Below are 21,994 nucleotides of genomic sequence, written 5' to 3' on the forward strand. Positions count from 1 at the left end.
ATTATATTTTAATTTGTAATGTTGATATTAACGTGAACTATGATTATCTTAATTTGTTTTTGTAATTTTATGAAAAGAAAACTGTCTGAAGAAATTTCTGTCATAATTTGTTTGTGTTTTTTCCTCCAAAAAGAATGGTTGCACTATTTTTTGTTTTCAAACTGATACTTTATCAAAGTAAATGCTTTAGTACATAGTTACACTCTGAGAAAGAAGTTTTGAATGATGAAAATGTAGGATAGAGTTTTCTATTAAACAATTGACAAATGATAAAATAAATTAAAGTGCCCTAGGACAACTAACAGAAATACCAGTAATGATGGGAAGAATATAAAGCAGGGAGCAATCAAAGTTACTGTATGTAAAGTTTAAATCAGTTTAAGCATAACTCTTTTCTCAGTTATTTACATTTCTTTATCGTGAAAACACATAAAATCCTCTCTTCCTAATTTTGAGATGTACAGTGTATTATCACTGTCTGTTGCCACCCCACATTCATCTATCTCTTAGCATCTCTCCTTTTTACTCCCCAGTCACTGGGAATCACCATTCTGCTCTCAACTTTCTCAAGTTCTTTGCCTTTTATACTCTATATGTCAGTGGTATCATGTCTTTATGTTCAGATTATTTCATGTAATGCAATTATTTCCACTTCCATATATGCGTCAAAGGATAGCAGTCTGAAGAACTGCATGGTACATCTACAGCATTTTGTTTCTTAATCCACGCATCCGTGGACAGACTCCATCTAAGTCAGCTTTCTCACTATTTTTGAATCCATGCATCAGTGGATAGACACTGTTTTAGCCTTTTTACTACTGAGATGTAACACCTCACTCACCAATCTTAAAGGACAAGAGATTTAATCTGGCTCACAGTTGCCAAGGATTCAGTCTATATTTGGCTCATTTTAAGGCAGAAATGTTTTGGCAAATGGTCCTGCCAAAGAACACTGTTTACCTCATGGAGACCACAATACGGAGTAGGGGGGACAGAGGCAGAAAGGAAGAGATTAAAATAAAAATAACAGGTAGAGAGTTCAAGGTCACTTCACCATGATCTACTCAAACACAACAAGTGTGTGCTTCACTAATCCTCTGGACCTCTCCCCAGCCAATAATGTTGACAAAAGTAAAGATAACTATCACATTCTGCCCCTTGTCTACTTGATAATCAAACACATGTCCTTAACCTACACTCAACCTCTAAATATATAGGTCTTAAATGACATTAAACAACTATGCTGTGTACAATCAAAACACAATCATACCTTCCTCGAAATCTCAACAGACCCAGCATTGCTGAAGTCAGAGTCCTTTGAGAATCAGGGCAAACCTTAATTTTGAACATGTGCAGGAAAAAAAAAAAAGTTGTAGAATTCCAAGGATAGAGCACAGACCAAACATTTCAAAACAAATAGGACCAAAGCAAAATTGAAAGCCAGAAGGGCAATTATTAAACCCATAGCTTCAGACTCAGCATTTAGAGTTAACAGTGGTGACATGAGTTTCAGAGGGCTCGTTGGCTCCACTGTATAGCCTTTCTGTTTGGACACCCACATGGTCTCTGATTTGGGCTGGCTTCACTGATAGCCTGCAGCTTTCTTCAGCATTCACTCCATATTCCTGACATGTGTGAATTACTTGGCTGTTCACTGTAGTTTGGCATCATTCCCATAGCTTCCTGTACTACCATCTCAGGTTATCTTTGCCTGGGCTTCTTGGCCTTCTTTTGAAATCTTGGTGGAAGCTTCTGTGGCCCCATAATTTCTATATTCTGCATTCTGGTAGAAGGAGGATTATATGGATGATACAAAGGTTTGCTGCCAGGGGAAGCAACAGCCTGGGCCTCTTGAAAATAGCTGCAGTGTTGACAGAGTGCATAGATGGCTGAGTACTGTGAAATGAATTATAGAGCTCCAATTCACTAAGAGACTCTTCTTGAGCAGAGATGCCAGGGGCTCTCTTCTAAAATGAATTTTTGACACTTTTATACCCTTGAGCCTGTGATCATAGTGGCTTCTAGGATGCCCTCAAGACATTTTTCTTCATGGTCTTATACAAAATATTTATCTGATATTTAGTGCACCATTCCTGTTGGCAACCACATCTCTTTGGGTACTGCATTGCTCTTTATTTCTTTCAAACCAGCATTTATTTACAAAAGTTTCTGTCCTAATTTTTGGCCCTAAATTTTATTATAAATCTGGCTGTAAGGAGTCAAAATTATGTAATTGTGAATGTTGAGATGTCTTCAAATTTTCTCCATCAGATCAATTAACCCATGGCCCATAGTCTTAAGTCTTCCATAAAGGTTCAGAACATGAGAAAAAATTTAGATAATGTTTTGCCAACATATATCATGCTCAACTTCTTACCCAATTTACAGTTGATTCCTCAGTCCCATATGAAACCTTCTGAGCCTAGCCTTTACTCACTATATTCATGTCCATTTCTTAGTCATCTGAGACTAACCAGAACCAACACTCAAGCTCTGACTGTCTCATTCTAGACTTTTTTCAGTCCTATTTTCTAAACTTTTCCAAACTCTACTACCAGACAAGTTTCAAATGCTTTTGAAACATGTGGTAAGATATAGTCACAGCAATCACCCCACTGTTGGAGCACATTTTCTGAATTAGTCAGCTTTCTCATTCTGAGTATATAACACTTGTCACCTACAACTTTAAAAAAATGAGGGTTTTATTTTGTCTTAGGGTTTTGAGGGATTCTGTCAATGGTTTGCTGGCTCCCACACCAAAACATCATGTCAGAGGGGTGAAGCAGAGGAATTTTGCCCACCTATGGTGGCCAAGAAGCAGAGCAGAGGAACAGGTCAGAAATATAATCCAAGGCCATACCTCTGTGACTCATCCAGAGCCACATACTGTATGATTTGATAATGCCCTGGGCAAACCCAAAGCCAAATACTTTCAAAATCCTCTAAATCATCAAGGACAGTCAGAATGTTTTCACTTGTTGTGTTTTTTAATGAGAACAGCAATGAACAGGGAAAGATAGACATGTATTTAAGATGTCTATTTTATTTACTTTTGATATTATGGATACATACATAATAGATACATTGCTGGATCATGTGGTAGTTGTATTTTTTAGAAATTTTAGTCTTTTAATTGGTTTTACTAATTTGCATCATCACAACAGTGTACAACTCCCTTTATTTGCATGTGGTTATCAGCACTTGTTGTCACTTGTCTTTCTTATTATACCTTTCTTACTAAAGCAGAGTGATACTTTATTGTGATTTTAATTTGTATTTCCCTCAAGTTAGTGATGTGCCATTTGTTCATATGCCTTTTCGTCATCTGCATGTTCTTTTCAGAAATATCTATGTAATTCTGTAATCCATTTGCAAATCAGGGATTTTGTAATTGAATTTTGGTGTTCTTTCTATATTATGAATGTTACCCCTTACTATAAATATTTTTCAAATATTTATCTTATTCTATAGTTTTTTTTGTTAAATTTTCTTTTTTTTTTCTTTTTTTTTTTTTTTTTTTTTTTTGGTACCAGAAATCAAATTCAAGATCTCATGCTTGCCAGGCAGGCATTGTGCCACCGAGCTATATCCCTGGCCCTCTTGTTTACTTTTCACTGTTTTCCTTTGTTTTGCAGATTTTCTATCTTGGTTTTATCTTTGATTTAATCGTATTTCTTTTTATTTACATTTCCCATGGTTTTGAAACCTTGACCATGACATACTTGCTTATTCCCATGTCTTGAAATATTTATCTAATATTTTCTAATAGTCACTTTTCAGCTTCAAATATTATGTTTGTCTTTAATACATTTGGAGCTAACTCTTATAAGAGTGATGGAGGTCTAATTGCATTGTTTTTTTAGATATTAATTTTTTTCCAGCAAAATTTATTGAAATATTTCCCCATTCTCTACTGCATATACTTAGCAACTTTATTGAACTCTACTTGGCAAGAGATGTTTAGGCATACTTTCAGGCTACCTATTCAATTTCAGAAAGTAGAAAAGAACTGGTCATATGTTGAGTGTGAAATATCTGAAAAAAGCAAACCAGCAATGAATCTCATGTTTTTAACTTGAATACGTTGGTGAATAATGTTGCCATTTATAGACTTGTGGAAATGTGGGAGGAGGAGTGGCTGTGGTTGTGCAGTGGTGAAGAAAACACAACTTCTATTTTGTACATGTTAAGTTGAAAATAAGTGGCAGATATAAGAATGGAGATATCAAAGCCAGTTCATTGTGTAAACTTATTAATCAGACAGGGTCTACCTTAGAGGAATGTGTAGAAAAAATATTGTTTTTTTTTATACTGAACTGAAGTTAAGAGTAAAACAAAAGTTGAAACTTTTGGTCAGTTTCTTTAGGTTCGTAAAGTAAAAGAATTATAGAAATCCAGTAGATTAAATGAATTGTTACTATACCCCTACTCTAATTAGATATTTGGAAAACAGTATCATAGTATGACTAAGATAAAGAACATCAAATAATTATAAATTCTGTTAAATTAAAATAAAATCATTTTCCCAATTAAAATAGTAGTCATCCTGAGTAATATTATGGTTGAAAAAATCAGTGTAGAAATATCATTAAATGACATCTCCAGAAACTTAAAAATAAAATTCTACATAATATCAAATTACATTAGCTTTGTGTTCATTAGAGTTCTTGGGTAATACTAGGTAGAAGAATTATGGCGATAAGTGACAGTGGTAAAATCTAACAAGTTTGATCCTGAAACTTTCTGAGTAACAATTTGGGTATGCCAATTTCCCACACTGGGTAAAATGATAACTAATAACATGCTATTTCTTTTTAGGCTTAACAGTTTGCATTTTCATCTAAATATTATTTTAAAGCCACATATAATGCACATACATTTGTAAAAAAAATAATAAGTTTGTTTCTAGTTAGATTTAAAAAGTTCTGCAACATCTTTTAAAGTAGACACGATTTCTCCAGGTTATTGAGTCACTGAACATCACAGGCATGGATACACATGCTCCTGTTTTTTTTGTTTTGTTTTGTTTTTTTCTGGTACCAGGAATCAAACTCATGATCTCATGCTTGCCAGGCAGGCGCTGTGTCACTGAGCTAAATCTCCAGCCTCATGCTCCTGCTTCATTTGCTTCAGTTTTGAAATTAGATGCATTGAGGTGGCCCGCTTGTTTTTTCAGAGTGAGAGAAAACATTGAACATGGTAAAAGGTAAGAAGATAAATGTTCTTTAACTTTTTTGAACCATGATATGAACATTTCAGTAAATGTAGAAAAGTTTCAAACCCATGAGAGCTTTAATGAAGTAGCTATTTCTAGGTAATAGCATTTGGAATGACAAAATGATTTTTAAAATATATATATACAATATACACATCAAATATATATTAAATATATGTAACATATAATATCACCTTTATTTCCAACAGTGGGAAGTGAAAAAAGAGTTGGAGGAGGAAATGGACTGAATTGCATTTTTAAAAAGCACATGGACAAGCCGGGGATATAGCTCAGCATTACAGCGACTGCCTGGAAAACACAAGATCCTGAGTTTGATTCCAGGTAAGAAAAAAAATGGACATATTTATAAACTGATTTGTTGCTGTCATGCAGATGGTGCAGGCTGATAATAACTATAATTTATAGGTGAAGTTTGAAGTCCCTCAAATCACTGATAATTAATTGTTCACGCCTATGGGAAAGAAATAAGTATAAAAATATGCTTAATATTATACTACATTTGTTTAAATTTCCCATGTTGGAAAACCAAGGTCATAAAAAAAAGCATCTTTCTTCAATGTAATTTTAGCAACTGGAGATAAAATATATTCAAAGGAAGTGGTAATAAATGTACTCATAATGCATAAATGATAAATATGAAGACAAATGTATACCCATTTATATTTTCCCTGAATATTCATGAATTGAAAAAAGTGTATTTCTCTATATTGGACTCGGAAGTTAGGAAATAGTATTTTCTTTTCAAAATAAGAAATTTAGGAATAATATAAATTACCAGGACTAGAAATGTATTTCACTGCACAGGTTTTTCTCAAAATGTCTTATCAATTTTAACCTTAAAGAGAAAAATCATGCTGGATTTAATCAAAAAAAGTATATGTTCAAATGAAGGTAATTAGTTACTTTTATGAAAACCTATTATTCATGCTTCAAGAAATCGTCTCTTAAAATACTCTTGCATTAGTGAGTAAATTTGTATTCCTTTGAAAATGGGTGACTCAAAATCCGAATAATCCTCTCATACTTCTCCAGAAACAAATCAGCCAAATTTATTTGTGTTGTTATACTTTCCTGAATACTTTCAGTTTAATATTTTTGCATATAATTCTGTTACATATTGAGCTTTAAAACATTTTCTGACTCACTTAATTTTTGTTTAGAAATGTATTACCATGTAACCAAGCATTTGAATCATTAAATCACAGTAAAGCTGTTGCAGAACTGAGGCTCACTTCAACAGACTTATTCTTCCTAAATCATTTAAAGAAAGAACATATACAAAAAGGGTAAAAACCTTGAAATATGTCAAGTGGCTGAGAAACCAATTTCTAGCTAAAAAAACAGTCAATGCAGTAGAGGCTGTGTTAGCACAAATATACCTAATTAACCACTGTATGTTTACATCCAGCTAAACACTGGGAACAACACAAAGAAAGGCTAAGTAATGTGGAAGCTGAAATTAATGAAATATGTAATTAAGCCTCTCTTGCTAGGGTGAATTAAAGCTCGTGGTTGCACAATAATAAAGGTGCAAAGGGAAAGGGGAGCTACTCATAATCACGCTTCTGAACATTTTGAGATATAAAAACTGTTCCTTTTCTAATTTTTTGTCATTTCATAAAATATTTTTACATGCAGCAATGACAATTTTTACAGCTCACCTACACACAGAGGTACACACATCTGTTAGGTGCATTGTCTAACTGCATTTGCACTTTAGTTTTTCAGAAGCAATTTAGAGATCACATTAAAGTGGAGCTTATTGTTTTGTTCTCTATATATAGTTCTACTGACTCAGTGGTCAAATCTGTCGTTCTTGCAGTCATCTGTGCTTTATGGACCAAATTAAGTTCTTCCCACCAAACAAATTCATGTGCTGAACACCTACACCATTGGAGACATTTAAAGACACAGGTTAGTTAAAAGCGAGGCCATTAGTACTCCTATCTGTCAGATAACAACTTGGTCATTGGATTTCCAGCAGTCAGAGCCCTAACATAATAAATTTGTTTGGGGTTTTTGTTTTTGGTTTTTTAAGTAACTAAGGCTATTCCTTTTTTAAAGGGACAAGGTTTTCACTTTATTTGTTTTTTATGAGTACAAAAAGAAATAATTTTTTTTTTTAGCTTTGGTAGTAGTTTCTTTTACTAGAGTCAAGACTTCTTTATTTTTTTATTAGTGCATATTTGTACCATATAATGCTTACATTCCTTGTGGGAAGGGTGTGGTCTTTTTATGGCAGCCCTAACAGATTCATGCAATACATTGCCCTTAGTTTTTGTTCTACATTCAAACCATTGCTTATTTTGAAGGTAACACAGTCACTATTCCAAAAGAGGCTTACTTCACTGAATCACAAATGCATGTTTTGTCTTCTTGCTTTTAATATCAACCACCACTTTTTCTTTGCTCTCATAGTTATTTTTCTATGATACATGTTTACTCACTTATCTGTAATCAAAATATTTCAATAGGTGCCAATGTATCGTGCAAGCTAAATATCTTAGCATTGCAGAAGACTCACACTCATTGGCAGTCATGAGTCACAGCCAGACTTGAACTTCAACTTCAAACATAGTCATCTGATTACACAAATCGTCTGAGAGCCTTGCTGTAAGCAGAATTCCTCTGCTTCTTCCCTGGAGATTCAGCTTCATTAATCTGGGTCGCACCTTGGGAATCTGTATTCTTAGTAAAGATTCCAGGTGATCGTTTTCATGCATTAAGTTTATAAAGCAGAAAGTATAGTATATTCTGAAAGTTCATTTGCAAAATACGTTATTTTACTGAGACTCATGTCTCACGTCTTTACTGAGATTCATGTCACTTCATATTTTCCAAATATAGTTTATTATTATTGAGATAATAAGTGTTTCCTTACTTAAAAAACAGTAGCACTACAAACACCTACATAATTCTAGGTATACAAATACCTAGATAAGAACTTCATGAATTGTGCATGATGATGATGATTATGATGATGATGGCAGGAACAAAACCACATCGAACCTGATAATAATTTAGAAGATGTGACAATAAAATTTTATGTTTGAATTTCAGGGATGCGGATAATAAAGATAGTCCATTTAGTGTAGATACTGCAGTGAAGAAAGAGAAGCATCCAGCTAATGGATAGTTTTCTAGAAAGAATGTACTACAATGCATAAATATTCCAAAAGATTCCAACAGCATAAAAGGTATTGAGTGGCAATTATTTCTGCCTTTAAAACTGAAATACAGGTATAGAGAATGTGTGTGTGTGTGTGTGTGTGTGTGTGTGTGTGTGTGTGTGCACGCGCGCGCACCTGCCTGGCATTAACATGGAACTGAGATTTGTTTTCATATTCTGTTTGATCAAATTAAATTCCTAGTAGGTATCCTAAATAGTTATGATTTCTTGATACTTGTCCTAAATTTATTGTGAACAATGAAGTCTTATTTATGAAAGTGTTAAGTCAAATTTAGCATTAAATTACTCAATGAAAATCACAGTATGCAGTAAATGTTTTTCTAAGGAATTTTACTCCAGTTTATGGAGAAATATTGTTGCATCTTACTTATATCAAAACTTGAGAAGTTATTTTTACACCCAAAATCTTACAAACACATCAGAAATCACAGATTTGGCAGGTTAGACCAGCTTTTCCCAAAAGATCTATTTATCAAGAAGTACTCTAAATAGAAGTATGTGGGAGAAAAAAAATATTTTTCAATAGCATTTCCAGAATGTTTACCTTTAAGGACTAGTTATAAATTTTAATTTCTCCCCACCTCCTTGAAGGACTAAAGGGTACTGCTACTTCTTTGGTTAGAATGTTTCGGCAGTAGCTATGTTGAAGATGTTGGTAATGTCAGAGAGTGTATCTATTAATTTTCGTGAGTTTTCATTGCCTATGTACAATCCTCTATTCCATTCATGCTACCATAGAATAGAGAAGATGTCAAAGAGCTCTTGTCACTGTTCTATTTCTAGAACCCAGTATAGCGTATGAAGATAATTGTGATTAGTAAGGAGAGACACAGAATATTTATATCTCCCTAGACTGTGGTCTAGGAGGTCACAAGGTATTCTCCTCCTCTCCCTGGTCTAGCACCTTCCATCAACACTCTCTCTTTCAAGGCAAAGATTCAAGTTCCTTAACATGACCTCAACTGTCCTCCCGTCTTTTACACTGGGACCACTTTCTAGTCTTAGAATGCTAGAATTGTTGACTCATTTGAGTTACACGTGAATCTGGTCTTCCCAGTTGCTGTAAACTCAATATTTGTTTTGCTCGAAAGTTCCTAGGTAGAATTCTTTACACTAAATATGATAGTGTTTTGAGGTGAGGCATTTGCTGGTTAACTGTGTTATCCCATTGAAACCTTCATGACATCAATGTCTTTATAAAAAATACTCCAAAGAGAGCACCCTGCCCCTTCCACTCAGTGGAAAATACGAGGGAAAATGGCTATTTATGAACTGAAAGCAGGCTTTCATCAAATACAAAGATTTCTGGTGCACTGATTTTGAAATCCTAGCTTTGGATTTGTGGGAAAAACTTACATTGCTTGCCACCTATCTTATTTGAAATTGAAATATCTTTTGTACACATTATGAAATCTATCAATGTTGGATGTTTCTGATAAAACCACACTTCCTTTCTAAGATTCAGATTCTACACATGTAATATAGTAGACAACTAATGTATTTGAAGTATTTGAAAACCAATGGCCATATATATAAAATACCTTTCAAAACGTTACATGCAGTGTAAGTACCTACTAGAACCTAGATTACTTCCAGCATGGGTGATTCATTACGTGAACAAGTCAGCATTCCAAATATCCTGCAGCTGAAATACATACCTACCTTCATATCTGTAACAGTACCTGTGGTATGTGAAGCATCCAAGCACCTTGACCTTAGGGATTTGGGATGCGACTTTTACTCTCAGGAAATTACTCTGCAGGAAAACAGACAACTGAAATATCTTTGCAGAGTTAGACTTGTCATGGGAAAAAAATACTTTTTAGCCCTAGGTCAGAATAATGTATATAGAGCTAGTAATGTTGTTCAGGTAGCTGCTAGGTCCGGTAATTAGACTGCAACCTAGGCTGAATCTTGGAAGCTAGAAATTGAAGTTCAGAGACTGGAGGCAAGACACAAGCCTGGCGTCACTGATTTGAAGTCAACTTGCGGGCCACAGTGATCAATACCGTTCTACCTATTTTGAGCCACCATATTGAGGGCTCTAAATTTTGCCAAAATTCATTCTTTCTCTCCCTCCCTTCCCCTCCTGCTCCTCTCTCTCCTGTCTCCTCTGTCTCTCTTTCTGTCTCTCTGTCTCTCTGTTTCTATCTAATGCTTAGCTCAGATAATTTAATCTGAGTGTAATTTTTATCAATAAAATTGCACAGAATTATATCATATGAAAAATTATGTACAAATCTTTTCTATGGGCTTTGGGACTATTCCAGGAAAAAAACCCAGCAATCTAAACAAATTTGGGAAATTTAAACTCTAAATACACAGGAACATATGTGTTTATATGCATATTTTTATATGAAACATATAAATACATTATAACTGGATACAATACTTCATTAATAAACTCATTTTATATATTTTTGTCAGATGTTAAAGCCACATTACTTTTGCAATTTGCAAGGTTAAAGAAATTATCAATGATTTTGCATGTGTTGGATTGTTTATTTGGTTTTGTTTCACAAACAGAAAACCATGACAAAAAACAGAAGATGCTAATGATTCCTGGTCTTGTTATGTTATTTTTAAATGGAAAGTTCACTTAAGAAAGTAATAATATAATCTTAAAACTTTTAGAAAAATTACGAGTAAATATCCTTGTTATAATGTAATGACCCATTAAAAGTGTCAGACAACAGGGAGAATACTTCTCTTTAATTGAATCGTTGCACTGTAAGAGCATGGAATCCTACCTGGAGGTAGATATCACCAGAGCACCTGACTATTAGAACAGCACTTGCTCTTTTAACTTCCTCACTTGAACAGCCAGAGTGCATCTGCTAGCACAGTGTGGACACTTATGCCACTTCGTTTGTACCCCGTGTAGTTTCCAAGAAACTTTCATGCTCCTTTAAAGTATTGTGCTTTGACCCTAGGGGTCAGACCTTACAGAGAATTTGCTCAGTATGCACAGTAAATATACCTGGAATCAAAGGGGCTGAATGAAATAAGCTCACACCTGAAATTTGCAAAGGATTTGGTCATATCAGACTGATTTCCTCAGCAAACACACCGATGCTTGCACGCCAAGACTGTTTCTTGTGAATTTCATGGTATTGATTTATTCATACATTGCGTTTTGGTGAATTTCTACTTGTACAGCTGGAAGACGTGGATTTAACTTGATGTTTGAAAACTGAAAATTTCTATTGTACTTGTCAAGTATTCTACTGGTGTGACCTATGACATATATAAAATAAAATATAAATAATGAATTTACATATGTTAGTGCATAAGAGATATTATACAATAAAATAATCTGCAGTCTGGATCTAAAAATTAAGAGTAATTTTTTCTTCCCCCTTCGGTACCGGGAATCTAACTCATGACCTTGTGCTTGCCAGGCAGGTGCAGTGCCGCTGAGCTAAATCCCCTGCCCCAAGAGTAATTATTATAAGACCCATAGAGAAGTATACATTTGCACTATTATGTCTCCAAATATCATGACATGAAAAAATACACACTTGAGTGCAATAAAATCATGTTATCTGGAATTATAATGAAGATTATTTAAAGAAATATTTTATATTCATTTTATGGTTAATACAGTAACTAGCATGCAAAGAATTATATAATTAGAAAACAATGTACTTTTTACTTCAGAGTGATGGAAAGACTGAAACTTTCAAAATAGAATCTTAACACTCTATGGGATGACAAAGAAAATAAGGGTTCTTTCGTGAAACAACTTTCATGGGAGACATTTTTCCTTTAAATTTTATATCATGTCATCCAAAACAAGTTTTCTCTTGCTTTAAGTAGACATGTAAATATACAAACTGTATAATAATATTAGTCATCCAATTTTTTTGGGCTCACTTATTTCATCATTCATAAAATCCTGTTATCAAATAGTGTCCAAATTATTTTCCTTAAAATTACATTAAAAAGTCCGAAATCAGAAATTCTTACAACTTCATGAAAATTAAAAATTAAGAAAATAATTTTATGATGCTAATTCAAATTAGATATAATAATGTCATTTAATAATATAAAGATAAGTATTTGTAGCCTCCTTCGAATCGCTATTTATAATCGGAAAACTATGGAACAAATGGCCACTTAAATAATTATGCAGGTTAAATAGTATTGAATCTTGCTTTTCGTTGTTCCAACTGTATAGAGTGGGGGAGAAAGTATATCCCTTGGTGAATAGAGCCTATTGAAAGATAAAGTAATAAAAAATAACATTAATTTACCAAATATATGCACATATGAATATTATTTCCCTTTCTAAATATCATTTTTTATTTGGAAATTACTTTTTTATTAGTTGTCTATATATTACCTGAATAATTTTGTTTTCTAGCAAGTTTCCCCTCATCATTCAAAATACCATGCATAAAGTGCCTGAATTCATTTTCTCTTGCATTGTTTGATATATTATTTTGTTTCTTGGACTGTTTCTAACATCTGAAAAATGAAAGCAACCAATCACATGGAGACAGCCTTCATCAAAATGCCACAGTTAGAGATTCTGGTGAGTGATGACCCTGGAAAAGCAAACTAGCTTTGCTCGTGAATGCAAAACCGCCAGGACCTCGAGTCCTTACCCTGTCTACTTTCAATTTATTTCCTTATTTAATGTTAATACCCATGTTTGTGTGGTTTTGCATCATATATGCCAATATATTATCTTGCCACCACAGTGTCATTATATTCATAACTCACTGTAACCGAATTAAATTAATAGGAACTTTGTGATCTAATGATAGTCTACAACACTGCAACATGGTTTCATTTTCCTTACTTGCAAAAGATTAACACACCACTGAGTGCAAACGTGCTGGAATGAATGAGCAGTCTGAAAGGAGTGGTATTTAAAGGAAATGTAAGTTCTGTATTTCAGTCTTCATATGCTGCAAACTATAGAAAGAAACTCAGATGAATAAGGTCTGAAGGAACAAAGATTGTGCATTTTTCCAGAGAGATACAACAGTGTAGTTGACTATAGGGAAGTGATTAAGTGATGTGTAAAAGTTTTCTTCATATCAAGATTTTTCTTCTGCCTGTTCTACGTTACATGTTCTGCTGATCAGTTGCACGCTATAATCAAGATTTATGAACACCTCACTTTTATCTTAAATAAAGAAAACTATGCTTTTTAGACAGTGCTACAAGCATACAAATTATAATTAGTGAGTGTATTTAACTTTAATTAGACAATATTAAAATTTTTAAATAATTGATAATTTTGTACATTTTAATAGTAACTTACATAAGCTAATATCTAAAAAGCTTTTGATTTCAATATTCCCAAAACTGCTTATATATATTTTCCAGAAGACATAAAATACTGATATGTTCAATTCACTTTTTAAATAGTCTTAAGTTTCCACCAGATTGTTAAATGCTAGCTTTTGTATAAAAAAAACTGTGTAAATGTTTTTCACCAAGAATTTCTTACCATATGATTTGATAAAACCACTTTTCTGGTTTTCTTATAAGAAGTATGAATAATTTTTTTTAATTTGAGGAAAAATAAAGGAGTATAATGTAAAAGAAATGTCAATAAAATCAACAATACTAACAAGACAGGAAAAGTGAAAAGATCTGGTATGTTTGTCTGATGCTGTGGTTTTGATTCTTTGGTCTAATGCTTCTTATCAGTAAAATATGAATGGCTCTATGATGTTTTCTGAATTTACATGCACACCAAATATAGACAGTGTAATGCATATTCTATTGATTTTGTCTCTCAAAGGTTATGTGTCTCAGAAGTAAATATTTCTTAAATGATTTTTAAATATGATTATCTCTTTGATTTTTATTTTGCTTGCATCTCATTATATAATCTTTGAACATATTCATGTTTTATTATATTTCAAAGATGATGTTCATCTTAATTCTATTTTACCAGAAAGAAGTAAATCTTAAATTCATTTAATTACATCAGCTTAAACTCAGTAATCTTGTATTCAGCTCAAGGAGCCAAACTCTGTCTCAAGTCTGCCTTTTCAGCTGAGCACATTTGATGACATCTACTTGTTTCCTCCATGTCCCCTCTGCTTTTTCTGTACAAGGAAGTTAAATGTCCCCAGTCATAGTTAAATAATTCCTCCTAAAATAGTTAGCATCAATCAATTATGATAAAGTAAGACTGAAGAAGGATAAATCAAGGACTGTTGAATGTATTAGAAAAATCCAGGGCTGGGTGTGGTGGCGCACGCCTGTAATCCCAGCACTCAGGAGGCTGAGGCAGGAGGGTCATTGTGAGTTTGAGACCAGCCTGGGGTGCAAAGCGAGCTCAAGGCCAGCCTGAACTGCATAGCAACATCTTGTCTCAAAAAAAAAAAAAAAAAAAAAAAAAAAAAAAGAAGGAAGAAAAAGAGAAAACTTCAAATGAATTTCTGAAAAGAGATGATTTGGCAATAATCAATAGAAATAATCTATTTATACTAAAAAAATTCACACAGTTCTTCACCATAAACTATTTCATTCATGCATGCTCACATTCACAAACATGTGCTCAAACACATAAGCACACTTGGACATGTGAATAAATACTTGTAGTTATATTCCTTCTCCAAAATATTTATATATAGCTATTTCTCTAAAACATAGAAATCAGTAGGATTTAAGCACTGATGCTTTTTATTTCATACAGAATATAGCAGCTTGCTCTACCTACTTTCATCTGGTCAGCTTGGACACTTTAGAAATCATCATAATACTTGAATAGTTTTTTTGTCCTTTTTTTGTGATTTCTTTGAGTAGGAAATTGGGTATATATTTTTATGTGAAACATTCCTGATTTCTTCATCAAACTTGATCTATGCTAAAATAAACACTATAATCTTTCATTTCTTCAATATGAGAAAAAGATTATCAAGTAAGTAGGTCAAAATCATTTGCATATACAATGTTTCTCAGAAATCCATTCTTCATATTTTATAGTCATTGTCAAATGGAGAAACTTGCAGTGGAATAATCAAAAAAAGAGAATTGTAGCCACGGGGTGGTACACTATTGGTGGTAAAGTATCATTGATAAGAGGAGAGGATTTCTGAAGAATTCCAATGAGCTTGTGTTTTCTTTTTTTGTTCCTCAACTGTATGAATATATATCTATATGTATATGTTTATCTGTATGCAATATATATATCATATTCAATGGAATAAAGCTCTATTTAATTCTTCATGTTACAAATTAGAATGTTCACAAGGCATTTTCATACAGTCAATCAAAGGAGAGGGCCTGGGACAATTAGAAACATGGACATACTTTAAGGATTTCAAGTAAAGAAGAATGAACACATTGACTTGTCTCCCTGCAGTTGTGTGACTTCATTGCTTATGCTATCCTACTTGAAGGTTTGTATTTTTCCAGTGTCATATCCTTCTAGTTATGCCTATAGCTTCTTCACAATTTTTTTCTTTCACCTTCTAGTTAGGCTACATATATAGATGGGGCCATATCAGGATATTCTGATGAGTATTAAAGCTGGGAAACCTCAATTCTCCAAAGTCTTAGTACCAATAGTGCAACACTTTCTCCTGTCCAGAGGCATTGGTCTTGCCTTTCTTGAAGAATGTAGAAGATTCCCCTGAGATAGCTTCTTTGAAAGGCATCACTGCTAACGCTTCTGAGAACAGAGTTCTACCACCTCTCAGATACATGGCTCAGGGGGAAATATAATGTAATGTCTCAGCAGAGCATCTAAGGTAAAGCACAAAGTGTGACTTGTGAGGAGTTGCTATACATAGTGACAAAAAATGCAAGAGGTAACAATTTATATTGATCCAATGCTGAAGAACCCATAGAGTAATAATCTAATTCTGCTAGATTACGGTGGCAGCAATATGACATTGCCAAAGTCAACTCCATTCGTATGTGTTCATTAGTCAGTGTCTGATCAATCATATTCACTAATTAGGTTCTTTTTATTAACTTGAGTGACTAAAAGAAATTTTAAAAATTTAGTTGATTTGTTGTTTGAAACTTTTAGCAAAAAAGTGACTTAAACAAATTTGAAATGCCAGCGTTACCTGAGAATATTGTGGAGGACAGCACCCACTGGTCACAGCTATTCTGGAAGCTGTTCTTCCCCCCTGTGGCATGAAGCAGCAGACCTGACTATGCTTGATGTGTCTGTGACAAACAATAACGTTTTGTGGAAGCTTTGGCAGATGGTTTTTGGAAAAAAAAATATAGGAAAACCTTTAGGATTTTAGAGCAAACTTGAAATTCAGCCTTCAGTAGTAGAGACTAACTACTTGAACATTTGAAAACAATTTACCATGTTACCTAAGCCGCCCTCAAAAATTGTGGATCGGGGCTGGGGATTTAGCTCAGCGGCAAAAGCACCTGTCTGGCAAGCGCAAGGTCATGAGTTTGGTTCCCGGTACCGGAGAAAAACCAAAAAAAAAAAAATTGTGGATCAGTTCGTCAACTGCAAATTCACGTGCAATCGGCAAGGATATCGTCATCAAGTGAAAATGGAATTTATGAGCCTGGACTGAAGCACTGCACAAAGGCACAAACAGGTGAGCTGAGTCAGGAGCACAGGAGTCCATGGCCTCTCCCCATCCTGTGATGCTTCCTGGCTTCTATTCACAACTTTGGGTTCAAGGAGAATTCACTAGGATGTGTTTACTTGCAAAAATTCAACAGCGAATGGAAACTACTTCAAATAATGATCTGAGAAAATTAGATATCCATGTGCAAAATAACCCACATGGCACATCAAAACAAATACAGTTCGGCACATAAAGATACAAATACAAAATTTAAAAATATAAGAGAGTGCTTATGTTAGATTAATGAATATTTAGGTACAACACAAAAAGGACAGAGGGAAAAGCACCATTTGTCACTAGGTAGCTATATATTAAAGCCTTAGTCACTAGAATGATTGCAACAACAAAAAATACTAATTCTTGGTGTTGATATGTAAAACTGGTACCCTCATAAATTTCTGGTGAGAGTTTAAAATTCTATACCTGCTTTGAAAAGACTTTGCCAGTTTTTTAAAACCTTGAATGCAAATTTAACATGAGGCTATTAATAACAATCTGAAGTATTCACTCAAGGGAAAAATATTTACAGAATGATTTGTATGTTTTCAAAGCTACTTTTGCCATACCTAAAAACTAAAACCTTCTGCTATCTACAAACCAGTAAGTAGATAAATAAATATTATCTGCATATATAATGGAATACTATCTGATACCTAAATTCATCTCACTACTAGTAAACATAAAGTCCTATGTACACCTCAAAAAGAGTATTGTAAGTGAGAAAAGTAGGACTCGCAATACTATACCTTGCAAGTTCCATTTATATAAATTTCTAGCAAAGGTAAGTCAATTGAGACAGAGCAACAAGTGTTTTCCTGGTGCTAGAGCTACAGTTGGGTCCTGTTTAAGATGAGCATGCAAACTGATGAACATGCACCCCAACTGATGGTGGTATGACTCTATCATTGTAATAGAAGCACTAAACAGCAATGTGATATGAGTGAATATAGGCCAATTAAATTATTCTTCAGTGTGCTATGAAAAAGTGAACTTACAGTGTACTGTATCTTTTTATTGTGATATTCTCCAATCAAAACATAAATAGGGTTTCAATGAAGTGCACCGATGAACCAGTGCTTGAAATTCACAGGTCTTATCTTCCCCATCACCCACAAGTTCTCATTTTAGTGAAATTACCTCTTTAAAGATCATTTTTTAAGACCAGCTAAGATGAGGAGAAGGACAAGCACTGTAAGGCTAGACTATTGTATTGCAAGATGCAGCTATGGTGTTGTTTCTCCCACAGTCATAATCCTCATTTCTGACAACTGAGTTGGACAAGAGAAGGAATTAACTGACTATTCATCCCTTGGATCCAATGTTGTAACTTTGTACTTCTTGCCTCATTATTGGGACTTCACTATTTTTCCTCTTTGAAAAATGAAGGGTTTGCAATGGGGCACAGTAGCACTTTCATTAAAGTGGAATTTGAGCCTTTCACCTGGACACATCCATCTCCTGTCACAGGGTCAGTAAGCAAAGAAAAGGGTTACAGACCTGGCTGCCAAACTAGCAATGAGAAGTAAGATTGCTCTTAAATCATGGAAAAAAAGAGGAAATATATTTGAATGAATTGCCAAAGCAGTACCTTCTAATTCCCATGTCTTGTTATTGAAGGTAATTTCCAAAGAAATCTGAAATTCAAAGTTAGAAGAAGGTAGTGGTAAATACCAGCTGGAGCTACACAGGGAGTTATGGATTTAGTTCTGGGACTTCTCTGGATTTTTTTATAGAACAATATTTGTACATAAAGCATATATCTTTTCCTTTCTTATCCTCCCATCAAAGGCAAGATGCAGTAATAATAGCTTAGCATATATCAACATTTAAATTATAGGAAATAAAGGGGACAGGGGAATAAATTCCATACAAAGACGATTTTCTATCCTTTTTTCAGGGAGAGGGTTAGTTGGTTTTCATTTTATGACAGTTATATTATATTAGGTACAAATAAAATTTGATCTCATCTGTCCTTAGAAGTTAAATCACATTTAAATAATTGTGTATAAAGCTGAGAAGGAGTATTTGCAGAATAATTTTTGCAGCACTGTTTCCGGTTGCAAGTGGAAAATTATTAATTTAGGGTGATATTTGGAAGGTAAAAATTAAAGTAAATGCTTATCTCTGCTTTGAAGGACCCTGGATGTTACTAGGCTTTTGGAAAAATTATCTGCGCTGTTTCTGGCTTGCTAGTTTACCTCACTGTCATAGGGCAGCAAAGATCCTGCGGCTTCTCCTCTTCTGGGCTGATTTCTTCAGTTTTGCAAAGTTCATTCCAAGTGTGCTCAGCTTCATGACAAAGGAAATTCATTTCTTCTGCAGAGAGAAGGCTTTGTGTTGGAGGCAGAGACAGGAAATGATTATCAGTTGTCTTTTTCTCCAAAATTTTATACCCAGCTTTTCTTGCAAATTATTGAACCACTTAATTCTTCTCATTTTCTGAGTCATCGCTAGATTTGAAGGTGACACACCTTAGGCTGCATTTTTCTTAGTTGCTGCAATTTTCTGAATAAACTCTGAGGGGAACACCACAGACTAGTCATCAAGAGAAAGAATAGTCAGCTAAAAAACAAAATATCTTTGGTAATGTTGGATAGTCAAAAAAAGAGACAATAGGTTAAAACACACACAAAGAAAAGTTTTACTAAACAAAGGAAAATACTATCAGTAAAACTATTAAAAGAGAATGGATTGTCTAGTGAAATAGAGTTCCTATTAGGTAGGTGTAAAACACTAGGAAGAACACCTATTTATTGAGCATGTAGCCCCATAAACACACATATGTATCTTTCTGAGCACTTTCTCAAGTAATATTTTATTTTTGGTTTGTTTTTCTTCTATTTTAAAGAAAAGAAAAATAAACAAAAAAAGATATAAAATTTGAAAACAAGATTGAAGGCAAGTAACAATGGTTAGTACAATGCATATAGTTATCTTCAAAGTAGTGGCTTATACTATGTTAATTATATAAGCAAACAACCACAATGTATTCAGTGTAGTGTATGTATATAAATAATGTTCTTCAAGACAGAGTCAACAGACACTTGTAACAGAAAAAAATGAACTGAAAGAAGCAATTAAAAATTTTCCCCTTGGTTGAATGAGAGGAAGGAGATGATTCTTCGATATAGTATTGAAAACAGTTGAAATTTGGAAATGCTGTGCATCAAAATATGCTTTGTAAATTCTTAGCTGAAAATAGGTACCGTTATGGACATATTTCTCCCACTCAAATCTCCTACCATCGTAGGAGCAACCTTTTTTAGGAAACTGACTTAGCCCACAGCTTCCATTGGCTAAGCCTCGAGCTCTTTCATGTCAGCCTCACACACTTCCCAGGATGATGCTCAACCTTTAACTAAACACAGTGGAGATAGCTGTTGTAGATTATTCCTGACCACTGTGGGATTCCTCTAAGGCAACTTTGTCTTGGCATTTGCAACTCAGTGTGCAAATCCTTCAGATCTTTCCAGTGATCTGAAGAACTTCCTATCCAATTCTCACATCTCTCTCCTTTCACAGTTTTGTGCTGGTATTAAAGTCCCTCCTCACTACTCCTCCTTCCTCCCCTTCTATCCTTTATGAGGGTATTCAGTAATAAGTGTCCTGAATGTCATCATCCCATTTTGGGCCTACATTTCATGGGACACAGATAAAGATAGTGAAAGTCTGTATAAAGATCAATAACACCTTTCATATTTTCCTATACTATTTCTGTAAAAAGAAAGACTGGATTTGAGACATTAAACACCCTGTCCGTGAAGGAAAAAAGAAATAAATACACTAATGTGTTTCTAAAAGACAAAATAGAGTATGCCTGCACTTCAATATGTCATAGAGTGATGGTTAGCCATTTCTGATCACCTATTACTTCTCAAAGAAAAGAATTTATATTGTTTCAGTTTTAAATATCAAAAGATAATAAGAACACCAAATACATCAGTAAATTCCCCAAGTTCATATCAGCAGTCTGACTAATCTGACCTCTATGCTGCGAGAATCCTGAGATACCCTGAAATGATACCTGAAAGTGATGTGGATGAAAAGGGAGCAAGAACATATAGTCATCTCAACCTATTGAGAGCCATACAACCAAGGGATCAATTCTGGACATTCCAGCACCAGCACACGTGACATGGAGAAGAAATGATTTCCCAGGTGACAGACTCCAGACTCTAGGCTGGCCCTGTTAAATTGTCCCAAGCCACTAAAGATGCCCATCAGAAAGAAACTGGATATCATCCCCATCATGTCCTGCCTGAATTTCTGGCTCACCAATTCATAAATCTGCTGAAATGATTGGATACCACTAGATAATGAAGTCTTCTATTACATAAGCATTAATGCGATACCAGTGATTCTAGTACGTGCCCTTAAAAAGACCAATCTGAGAACAGCTCAATGATTAACACCAGCTGGGAGATTATTTGTTCAGCAGAATTTTGCAGGACATTCACATCTGTCAATGAAATTTTTAAGTTAATATTGAAATTTGTTCCAATGTTTTTATAAATTAGATGAAGCTTTTTTAAAAATGATTCCCACCTGCCTTTTACCCAATACAGAGACTTCTCTAATGGTATTACATAAAGAGCAAACTTTTAATAGTAGGTGATATATTTAAATCCAAATGTGTATTTTATCATCAATTCATGTAATTACAAGATCCATAAATATACTTTATTTCATTAGTAGTGAACTAGATACTAGTAATTAAAATGAAGCTTAAAATAAGGATTAATTCAAAATGTGATGATTATGCTCTACAAATCTATACCAATAAAAAAGTGGAAAAATCAAAAAACATTCAAACTTCAGAAATAACACATTTGCATTTTAAAATAAACACAAAATGTAGCTCAAAATTCCAGAGAAAGGCAAATCATTACCCATTTGATTTTGTAACAGAAACTTGTAGACCACTGCCATTTACACATTGTGCCTTTTGGATTTAAAGTTGGAAAAAGAGCCAGTTTTTAGAGAACTAAGCAC

The sequence above is a fragment of the Chinchilla lanigera genome, unplaced genomic scaffold (assembly GCF_000276665.1).
Source record: "Chinchilla lanigera isolate Chin_1 unplaced genomic scaffold, ChiLan1.0 scaffold00025, whole genome shotgun sequence".
Classification (NCBI taxonomy): Eukaryota; Metazoa; Chordata; class Mammalia; order Rodentia; family Chinchillidae; genus Chinchilla; species Chinchilla lanigera.